The sequence below is a fragment of the Podarcis bocagei genome (genome assembly GCF_964188305.1).
Source record: "Podarcis bocagei genome assembly, chromosome: 5".
NCBI classification, from domain to species: domain Eukaryota; kingdom Metazoa; phylum Chordata; class Lepidosauria; order Squamata; family Lacertidae; genus Podarcis; species Podarcis bocagei.
In genome coordinates, this window is record NC_138129.1 from 82056851 (window position 1) to 82067872 (window position 11022).

Here is an 11022-nt window from a genome sequence, read left to right on the forward strand (position 1 = left end):
TTTCCATCATAGTCAGGGTCTTCTCCATATCTCCCACCCTAAGATATCATGTTCTAAAGTTGGTTGGCACCATAGATGAGGCAGGTGAGGCAGAGCAGAGTGGGGCTAGACTACAGCTATGCTACAACCTCATTGTAGAACTGAGGTTTGAAATGATGTCTGCTTCATAGTTCATGCTCTTTACAATTATACCACTTTACACCATTATATGGAAGGGCTATAGCTCAGTGATCTGGGACGCAGGTGGCGCTGTGGTGTAAACCACTGAGCCTTGGGCTTGCCAATCGGAAGGTTGGTGGTTCAAATCCCCACGAGGGGGTGAGCTCCTGTTGTTCAGTCCCAGCTCCTGCCAACCTAGCAGTTCAAAAGCACGTCAAAGTGCAAGTAGATAAATAGGTACCACTCCGGCAGGAAGGTAAACAGCATTTCCGTGCACCGCTCTGGTTTCACCAGAAGTGGCTTAGTCACTGCTGGCCACACGACCCGGAAAAACTGCAGACAAACGTCGGCTCCCTCGGCCAGTAAAGCGAGGTGAGTGCCGCAACTCCAGAGTCATTTGCGACTGGACTTAGCTGTCAGGGGTCCTTTACCTTTTTTATAGCTCAGTGGTAGCATATGTATTTTGTACGCAGAAGGTTCCCAATTCAATCCCTGCCATCTCTGGATGGCACTAGAAGACAACTTGACCTGAAAGCCTGGAGAAGTGAGTTAGCACGGACAATACTGAACTAACTGAACCAATGGTCTAACGCAGTATAAGGCGGCTTCTTATGTTCCTAAGAGGGCTTAGTGTGTAGGGTTGCAGCCTGAATCAACCACCAACTGCTCATTTTTATTCTATTTTGTTTTTTTGTTAGACCACATCTCTCCCTATGTAGAAAACATAGAAAATTTGACCGTGCTCTTAGCACTTGCCACTTGTTGGAGAAGTGCAAGGGGACTTATAATTAATTTGTGCTGCAAATTGATGAGATCCCTGGTTCACCAGTTAGCAATGGAGAGATGTGCAGACAAGTTGACGACATTACCCTATCTCTCCATCCCTCAACTCTACTTGACAGAATGAAGGATCAGGGCTGCCATCTTCTGGAGCTGGCAGAGATAGATGCAAGCACCTTTCTCCTGAATAATAATAATAATAGTAGTAGTAATAATAAATTTACGACACTATCAGGATTATCTGTATCACAAAACTTTAACTTCCCGCATATATTGCTGTGCTGTAAAAAGTGCATAAATCACCATCGTACAACCCCTTTCCATTTTTGCTTCCTCAAGACCCGTCATCAATCAGAATTAATGAGTCAGAATCGGAAGTTTGGAGCTTGCTGACTTACACCAGCCTTTTTAGTGCCACGGGATATTGAAAATCCTGGAGAGGAAGTTAAAATGGGCAGCAGTGCAGTGAAGAATGGAAAGGAAAGAAAGGGAGCGTTAAGTGACTTGAGGAGTGCTGAAGCCAGGGAAGTCTCAGTGGGGGAACGCTACTTACAGACTTCACGTAAGAAAGGCCTGAGAAGTGTACAGAAACTGTATGCGGAGTGTGGAACTAGAAACACTTGTGTGCTTCTACACCTTTCACGTTCACAACCACCTAAACTTTCAGCTCCACTCTCTTTGAAACATTCAGTCCAGCACGGAATAGCAAACCAATCAATCCTTCAGCCAAATTCAGTGCCCTATTCATAAATGACAAATTTCAGAAAGCATTCTGGAGATTCTTTTTTTAAGGGTATGGGTGAAATGATTTAAAATAATAATAATTAATTATAAGGTGTCTCATTAACACCGGCTCCCCATTCTCTCTCTCTCGTTGCTCAGTCCATAAAATGGTTGTCTGGGTGATGTACAATAGAGAAGTTTAAAACAAATTTCTGCTCCTCTTTTTCTGCAGTGGCAGAAATAACTCTGCGATTTCAGCTGCCTGAGCGTGCAAATGTGCAATGGCAAAATATCACACAAAGGCATAATATTAGGCAGGTACCTTTGCTCCCTGGCTTTCAATGCCTGCTAAGAATATAAGAAGACCATTGCTGGATCAAGCCAAAGGCCCATCTAATCTTGCATTCCATCCTCACAGTGGCCAACCAAATGTCCACAAGAAGCTGAGAAGAAGTCCTGAATGCAACAGCACTCTGTCCACTTGCGACTCCCAGCAGGTGCCATTCAGAGGCATACTGATTCCAAGAATGGAGTTAGAGCATAGCCGTCATGGCAAGTAGCCATTGCCAGTCTTATCTTCCATGAATTTGTGTAATCATCTTTGAAAGCTGTCCAAATTGATGCCCATCTCTACCACGACCTAAATCCCTTTTTGTTTGTTTAGGCAATCCTACCCAGACATGTCATTTTATCCAGTGTATTTTGGTTTTTTAAAAAACTGTTGATTTTAATTTATATATTGATAAATTTATGATGTTTATTTGTCTTAAAAGTCTGCTGATTTTATTGGAACTTTCTTAGGAACTTAAGGTGGGAACAATGAGAAAGCGAGAGAATTTGAAATGGACACATTTGCCCATCCCTGTCTTTCACTATTGAGGGAGACCCCTGGGTCAACAATGAGAAGGGTGTGTGTCGGTGTGCGACTAAGTTGTTAGGACCTCTTTTATGCACTACCACTGAAAGGATCCTTAGGGACAGATAGCTGGAATCAAGAGGAGTAAATGGGGCTATTCCTCCCTCAGCTACTATTGGTTTCTCAGGTGATCAGATACATTAGCATCACTCTTCTGTGTTGTTTACTAGCTGACATTCCATCTGGCAATCCCAGCAGTTCAAATCGAGTTGCAAAAAGTGATGGGAGCAGATGCTTGGCTTATTAGGCTACTCTGGCCTAACAATAGTCAGTGGTAAATGTTTTCTGTTTTCAAGCCAATTCATGGGCTGAACATTTTTCATCCCCGTAATCTGACAGCTATTAGAAAAGGCTGAAGCCGGGAGGGAATGCAATAATACTCTCTTTCTGGTGGGTTTTAGATTAGAAAAGAAATTTCATTTGACAAAAGTATTTCTTTGCAGCTTCAGTCACAAGACGTAAGCTTAATGAGATATAAACCCCACCTTACAGCTTACAGGAAGCAAAGCAGGTTGTGATTTGCGGCACAGCTGGAATGACAAAATGGAGAGAAGCCTAGATGCCATGGGGCACATAACTGGCTCGTCAAACAGCCTCAGTGACTTCAGAAGTTGTGGTTCTTTCAAACTTATCCTCATCTGAACTTCTCCCTGGATGCTGGAGTTTTAAATGGCTATCAAAGCAATCCAAAACCTCAATCTACCATGCTGAATGGGGTGGAGATGCCCTTCTGCCCAGCTCTACAAGCATCTATAGGTCATCAAGTTGGAAGCCTCACTATTGAGGAGAACCCACCCACATGGTGGGCAGAAGTTACCACCAACAGCATCCCTACCAGTGGTAGGCAGTGGGACTCCCTCTTGAACCTGAGAATTTTGTGGGCAGGGAAGGATAAGGGTAGGTCAACCCAGCCAACATAACTTGAGGACATCAGGTCAGATGCGGGCCTCTTCACCACTGGAAGTAGTGGAGCTGTGGAAGTACTGATGCTCAAGCTGTTCCATCAAGCCCATCACTGCTGGCTAGGGATTTGCATTGACCCCCTTGGTCTTCTTTCTGAGGTGGAATAGATGCACAACTGCAGTGGCTACTAATATGTTTCCAGGCCCAGTTTAAGGGCTTGTTTATGCTATAAAGCCTTTTATAGCCCAGGATCCCAGAATGCCTGTACCAGCATGAATGTACCTGGAACCTAAGATAATCCTCTGAAGTCCTTACCTAAGTGCCCCTCTGAGGAGTCTCAGGGTGGCAACAGAGGAGAGAGACCTTCCAGTTGAGTTCTGTATCTCAGAATGCTCTTCCCAGTGAGGCCCACCTGGCGCCAACAAGCATTTGATCCACTAGACTATGATAAAGCAGTGTCAAGCTTTTGTGTTAGTCTCCTTGGTTGCTAATAAGCTTGTTTGTTGATATCTGTGGAAGTTGGTGTTCATGCATCGAAGTAGTGCAGCAACAAAACTGCTAGCACATTTACAAAGCTAAGCAGGGTCTGGTCTGGTTTCAAGTTGGATAAGGGGTTGTGTGTTGAGATTCCTGAATTGCAAAAGGTTGCACAGGGTCCCTCCCAACCCTACAGTTCTATGATTGTACAATTTATTAAATTTTAATGTTTTAAAGTACATTTTTAAACTTGATTGCAAGTCGCCTAGAGTCTGTCCTGTGTTAGGTGACTAACAAATTAAAGACAAAGAAAAGGATAATACTTAACTTAATTATTCTGTTGTGTGCCCTCTCCAACAATTTTGTACAAAGGATTATGTATGCATGGACTTTGCCCCTTTCATTTCCTTCAGTGAATTTCTCTCTCTCTCTCTCTCCCGCCACCCTCCACATCATCAATTAATAAACCACCACACATGAAAACAACAAATTAAGTAAAAACTCTCCAAATTAAGGCATAGCTTTTGGAAAAGAGAAAGACCTGATGATACTTCCAGTTAAATGTAAAAGTCTGAAATGGTTTTATTGCATATTACCATGTATAGAGTAGGAATACAATGGTGAATACATCATAAGTGGAGTCTGTGATGACCTTTTGTGGTCATTCTTTCTGGGTTTCAATAATAATAATAATAATAATAATAATAATAATAATAATAATAATAATACCCTGCCCATCTGGCTGGGTTTCCCCAGCCACTTTGAGCAGATTACAGCATATATAAAACATAGTAAAATATCAAACATTAAAAACTTCCCAATACAGGGCTGCTTTCAAATGTCTTCTAAAAGTTATGTAGTTCTTTATCTCCTTGACTCTGAAGGGAGGGCATTCCACACAGAGGGCGCCACTACCGAGAAGGCCCTAAGCCCGGTGCCTTACTCATCCACTTTCCCCCTCAGTTTAACACCCCCTGGAAGTATGAACTAAACCTATATTGTAGAGCAGCAGGGGGAAGTAGTTATTGGATCATTAAATGGGTCTTTAAATATGGAGTCATTTAAAGAAGAGATGCTCATCAACTTGGTCTGGTACACAGTGTTAAGTGAACCAAGCTGATTTGTATTGTGCAGATTAGTATGTATATCAGAATGAAAATTATCATTAGGTTTGGGCAATGCTTTTTTCTGGGGGGGGGACACAGGGGTATGCATACCCCTAAACATTTTGTGAATCTAAGTTTGGCCTCATTGAGGGGCAGTATTTCAATATGAGTAGGAAAATGGAAGTACCCCTAAACATTTTTTTTAGAAAAAAGCACTGGGTTTGGGTACTTCTCTGCATTTTGGGATACAGTTTTTGATGGCGGGGGGCGGACAGACACCTAATACATATAAAATGCATACTGTATTATTGTTTTCCTTATTGTATTCCACCATAGGACTTCCTGACAAATATTTACAATAAATATTTTAGGTTAAAATTGTTTGAAAGGATGCTTATTTTAGGCTAAGACTGGGAAGGAGTCTCACTGTTCCCTGTGCAATTTTAGTAGGATTTCCAGTTTTAAGGTGAGAGAGACACCACAGAGCAGATGAGTCTTATTTTAGGCAATAGAGCTTCATATACATATTAAAAAGCTGCATTTTACATGCATTATAGATTAAGGCCTGTGTGCATTTTTGTTGTTTTATTCTGGCAAGCTTTATATTCTGTGTAAGCTATAATTAAGGAAAGAAGGATTACAGCTTAAGTCCTAAACAGACTACCCAGGGACTGCATGTCCTCAAGCGCAATGGGACTTACTTCTGAGTAAATTTGCATAGGTTCACAGTGCACATCTCCTTCCTGGGTTGTACTTAGACCTCAATTCTCAGAATTGCACAGCTGCTGCTGCATATGCTAACTTCTAGCTGCTGGTGAGACGCGCAAAAGTGGCCATGGACAGGCCAACAGCTCATGCAGACTTTGCATGCATTGACTTTTAGCATGCTGCTCTGAGAGGGGCTTGCTGAGAGCCTTCAGCGGCAATGCTAAATGTCAGTGTCCCCAAAGCTCGGTTGGACAACCACTGTGATCAGCCCTGGAAACTAGTGCAAGACACAGCTCCCTCAACCTGGTGAGAATTGGCACTCTGAGTGCATTCAGGGCTGGAGGGGAAACCGAATTTTGGTTCAGTTCACATTTAAAGGTGAAACTTCCCCATTTAGATTTCCTAAAACTGTATGTGAACAAGAAAGCAGTCATCCTTCAAAAAATTGCACTTCTCTGAATTTTGCAATGCAGTTCTCCAAGCAAGTGATATGTGGATAAAATGCTTGCGTGAGTGAAAATAACATTCCAAAGTACATTGCATTAGAGGGGGATGGACTGCAAAAAAATGTGCATATTAGGCAATGGTCTGTTTATTAGGAGAAGTTTGCACCAAAGCTCTAGCATATGTTGATGACAGTTTTTGAAAGAAAGAAGAATACGCAAACTGATGTGGAATTGAAAGACTGGGACAGTGAGAAACTGAGATAAAACAAAACTGGCAGATTCACCCATTGCTATATGTTGCTGTTGTTAGCCACTCTGAGCACGGCTTCGGCTGGGGAGGGCGGGATATAAATAAAATTTATTATTATTATTATTATTATTATTATTATTATTATTATTATTATACCACTGTGAATACTTCAAAAGGGAGAAGATGCCATTACAAGTAGGTCTTAGATTGGCCAATGCCTGGATTAGGGATTGTCAAGGAACCCCGGTTTGAAAAATCAAGGTTGGTGATAAAGGTAAAGGTAAAGGGACCCCTGACCATTAGGTCCAGTCGTGACCAACTCTGGGGTTGTGGCGCTCATCTCGCTTTATTGGCCGAGGGAGCCGGCGTACAGCCAGCATGACTAAGCCACTTCTGGTGAACCAGAGCAGCACATGGAAACACCGTTTACCTTCCTGCCGGAGCTGTACCTATTTATTTACTTGCACTTTGATGTGCTTTCAAGCTGCTAGGTTGGCAGGAGCAGGGACCGAGCAACGGGAGCTCACCCCGTCACAGGGATTTGAACCGCCAACCTTCTGATCGGCAAATCCTAGGCTCTGTTGTTTAACCCACAGCGCCACCCGCGTCCCTAAGGTTGGTGATAAATGTAATTAAATGTAGCTATATTCTTAAATTCCTGGAAAGCCAGATGAGCCTTGTTCTTCAGGCATTTATTTAATCTTATACAGTGATACCTCGGGTTGCATACGCTTCAGGTTACAGACTCCGCTAACCCAGAAATAGTACCTCGGATTAAGAACTTTGCTTCAGGATGAGAATAGAAATCGTTTCTCTGGCGGCGCGGCGGCAGCAGGAGGCCCCATTAGCTAAAGTGGTGCTTCAGGTTAAGAAAAGTTTCAGTTTAAGAACGGACCTCCGGAACAAATTAAGTACTTAACCTGAGGTACCACTGTATATTTAATTTTCTGTTTGATTCATTTTGCCCCAGTCAATCCAAAGCAGTTTACAAGCAGACAATAAACCCCACATAGATACATTAAAACCAAAAGGGAGAGAGGAACACGTTAAAAACCTCCCACCCAGTTCTAAAAGACATATAGTTAAAGGTCAAACACCTGATTATAGAATAAAGTTTTTGCAGTCAGTCCATGACTGGCATTGTATGTTCAAACTGTATTGCCAGGTCAAAAGGATCCCCTGTATGTTGTTGGGAATTGCAGATCGAGAGAGGGCTCTTGTGATCAAGTTCCACTTGCAGGATTCACAGAATGTTGGACCAGAGAGGTATTTGGGCTCATTCAGCAGGGCGCGTCTTATGTTCTTGCATCAGCTGATATGAGAAAATATAATCCCAGGAAGACAACCTACTTAGGGAATTTGAGAATGAGGTGTGGTCTGGGGAGACAGATCTGTAGGCCAGAAGTTTCTCCTACCTGAAATAGGTAGCTAATGGTCTACTTTTCAATGAAGCACCTCAAACAGGAGATTAGGGCTCACATGATTGAATGTTCTTCCCTATCAAGAAAGGAAAGAATTAATCTTGCACATAGGAAACAAGCCTACCAGGGACGAGGCTATTTTAGAATATTACAGTGCTTCCCAGGGTTTTGTTTGTTTGTTTTAAAGGTGCCGGTACTCACCAGTAAATGGGACACGGGTGGCGCTGTGGGTTAAACCACAGAGCCTAGGACTTGCCGATCTGAAGGTCGGCGGTTCAAATCCCCGTGATGGGGTGAGCTCCCGTTACTCAGTCCCTGCTCCTGCCAGCCTAGCAGTTCGAAAGCATGTCAAAGTGCAAGTAGATAAATAGGTACCACTCCGGCGGGAAGGTAAACGGCGTTTCCGTGCGCTGCTCTGGTTCACCAGAAGCGGCTTAATCATGCTGGCCACATGACCCGGCTCCCTCGGCCAATAAAGCAAGATGAGCGCCCCAACCCCAGAGTCGGCCACGACTGGACCTAATGGTCAGGAGTCCCCTTTACCTTATTCACCAGTAAGCACCTCATCTTTAACATTGGGGATGGGGGAGATGCTGGTACTGCATACTATTGAGTTCCCCCAGGGGGGAGCATTGGGACTTTCTATGTTCTTTGTTATGGAAGAGGAGGAGCATTCAATCATGTGAGTGTCATCGAAACCTGTTAATTCAATGGTACTATAAACTGATCCTGCACCTTGAAGGCAAGGATGTACACAAAAACATTTCCTTTTTAGAGCTCACCTCTCCCTCCTCACACAGGCACCTGAACTCTGGATTCATGGAAAAGAACCCTATTTCGGTAAGTGGTTTTTATTATGCATTACTGCCACAGGGAGCACAAAAGCCAAGCTCTTCAAAAGGGCTCAGCGGTGGAGCCAACACTGCTTACATCGCTTGCATGAAATAATGTGGCAATTATGACTAGCGCTTATGCTTCCTAACCATCCCTTTCTCAAGGGTAGTGAGTCAGAGAAGAGGGCATAGAAGTACTTGAAAGGGGAACACTTTTTGACAGCAGGCTCCATAGCGACTGGCTGAAACTGACTCACTCTAGCCACCGAAGCATGACATCTTTTCTCCTTCTCGCTCATCCTTTCCATTATTAGGACCTGAGAAGTGACTTCACTTTGGCTACAGGCATATGCTCACTGCTCAGGTATTTGGCTTTTTTTTCCAACAGGAAGCCATAAACCAGATCCGTCTTGTTCCTCGATCAAGAAGTAAGGTTCAAACCATGATCACAAAAAGACAGTCTACTAACGCTGCCGGAGACTAAATCCTTATGAAACAGGTCCTCTAATAAGGAGACACCAACATTGTGCTGCCTGTCTATTATGAAGAGCTGGCAGTGATCAAGCAGTCTTGACAATCCCGGGTGGAATTTGTATGGGCCATCCTTTCTGGTTTCAACTTGTATGTTCTTTGTAACTGTTCCTTAAGGGGTGTTTTTGGAAGTTCAAAAGGCCTCTGTTAAGGCCTACTGTCGTTCAGTACTTGACCTGATTTGAGAAAGCCAGTTTTAAGAAACAGAGCAAAGAAACCAGAGGACTACATGAGGTTTGGAAGATTATATGGCAGAGAAGTTTTACCAACAAAACAAAACAGAACGGAGAAGATTTAAGTCATTCATGTACTCATGCCGTTTTGGGATTAAATCACAATTTTGTTGTTTTGGCACAGATATATCCAACTGAAAATATAGCACAGTATCTATACCATATTTATACATTATTCCAGGCAATTCATTCCAGTTTTCAGATTAATTTCATAATAACATATATCTTAAAATATAGCTAACTTTGTTTTTAAGCCAACAAGGTTCTTTGAACCACTTAATCTTGTATGGTAAAGACAGAGGATTGTTACAATTCCACCAGTGCTTAAAATTATCAGACTTTGTTTTTAGGTTCTTAGATGTGTGTAACTTCAACTAATGGAAATTTTATTAGTAATTAGAAATCATTTCATTCATTCATTCATTCATTCATTCACACACACACACACACAGAGAGAGAGAGAGAGAGAGAGAGAGAGAGAGAGAGAGAGAGATTAGTTGAGTGTTCCTTTCATTGAACCAATCCTGGCCCTATTATACTAATGGACCTTGCGCATGCACATTAGGATGAAAATGAACTCTTTTATCTTTGCCATTTTAATTAAGCATTTGAATTGTTTTGATGTGTCCTATAATGCAGTAATTTTATTGATACCTAATATCTTAAAAGCTCAGTGAATGGTGAGGGAAGCAGTCCATTTTATGGGGCAGTAAAACGAAGTGATGGGAATATCTGTGCTCAGAAGGTACGAAAGAGCATTAGAGATCAAGATTTCCTTCTCATCTGGTGGGAGTCCTCCCTCCCCTTTTCATGCCAGGCAGGGGCAGAACCAGGACAGAGGCAGCTTACGATCTCTACTGGATCTAAACCACTTTTCCTCATCAGAGAGACCCAAGGACTGGGCCCTCCAGCTTAGAGCTGACATAACTGACACCCCCACCTCAACAAAGTGGGATCTGCACTGCAAAAAGAAGAGGTCACCCCCCCATCCACACTAGTTACCCTGAGCTACAGGGCTTCGAAATTTGCCATAGATCTGCCACTTTGCATTCTTGTATGTCTGCTCAGAAATAAGCCCCATTGGATCCTATTGGATCCAGTGGAATCGCATCCTGAATTCATTGTTCACTTGAGTCTGAACTTGTTGAAAATGTTAATTTGGTATCTAATAAAAATATATTCAATAACAATTAAAAATGTCATGTGCTTGTCAATCATCCTGGTGGTCCATTTGCATCCAGTAGCAAATTCATTAGAGAGCAACTGGATAGAACATTGATGATATGTTTTCTTGTAGACTTACGTAAAAAAAAAAGCCTTGAAAAGAAAACTGGACATTTAGAGAAGCATATGGAAGAAGTCTGACACAGATTCCCCTTCTCCCGCCTTTCAGCCTGTCTTTTAACTCTTGTCCTGGCTATATTGGGGATTTTTATTTTTAACTTTTCATCTTTATTTTTACAATTGATTCCACACTTCATTGCAGTCACCATGCCAAATTTTTGTGTTTCACCAACAGGATTCTCAAGGAACGTC

The 11022-nt window shown here is 42.5% G+C and overlaps 1 long non-coding RNA gene across 1 annotated transcript; it reads right to left on the reverse strand.

The window, feature by feature from the left end:
• Positions 1 to 3104: 3104 nt before the first annotated feature.
• On the reverse strand, positions 3105 to 8749 carry LOC308587446. Its single transcript, XR_014008391.1, has 3 exons — positions 8672 to 8749; positions 7884 to 7965; positions 3105 to 3228 (listed from the first exon to the last, which is right to left on the reverse strand). It is a non-coding gene; the product is annotated as an uncharacterized lncRNA (long non-coding RNA).
• Positions 8750 to 11022: the final 2273 nt, after the last annotated feature.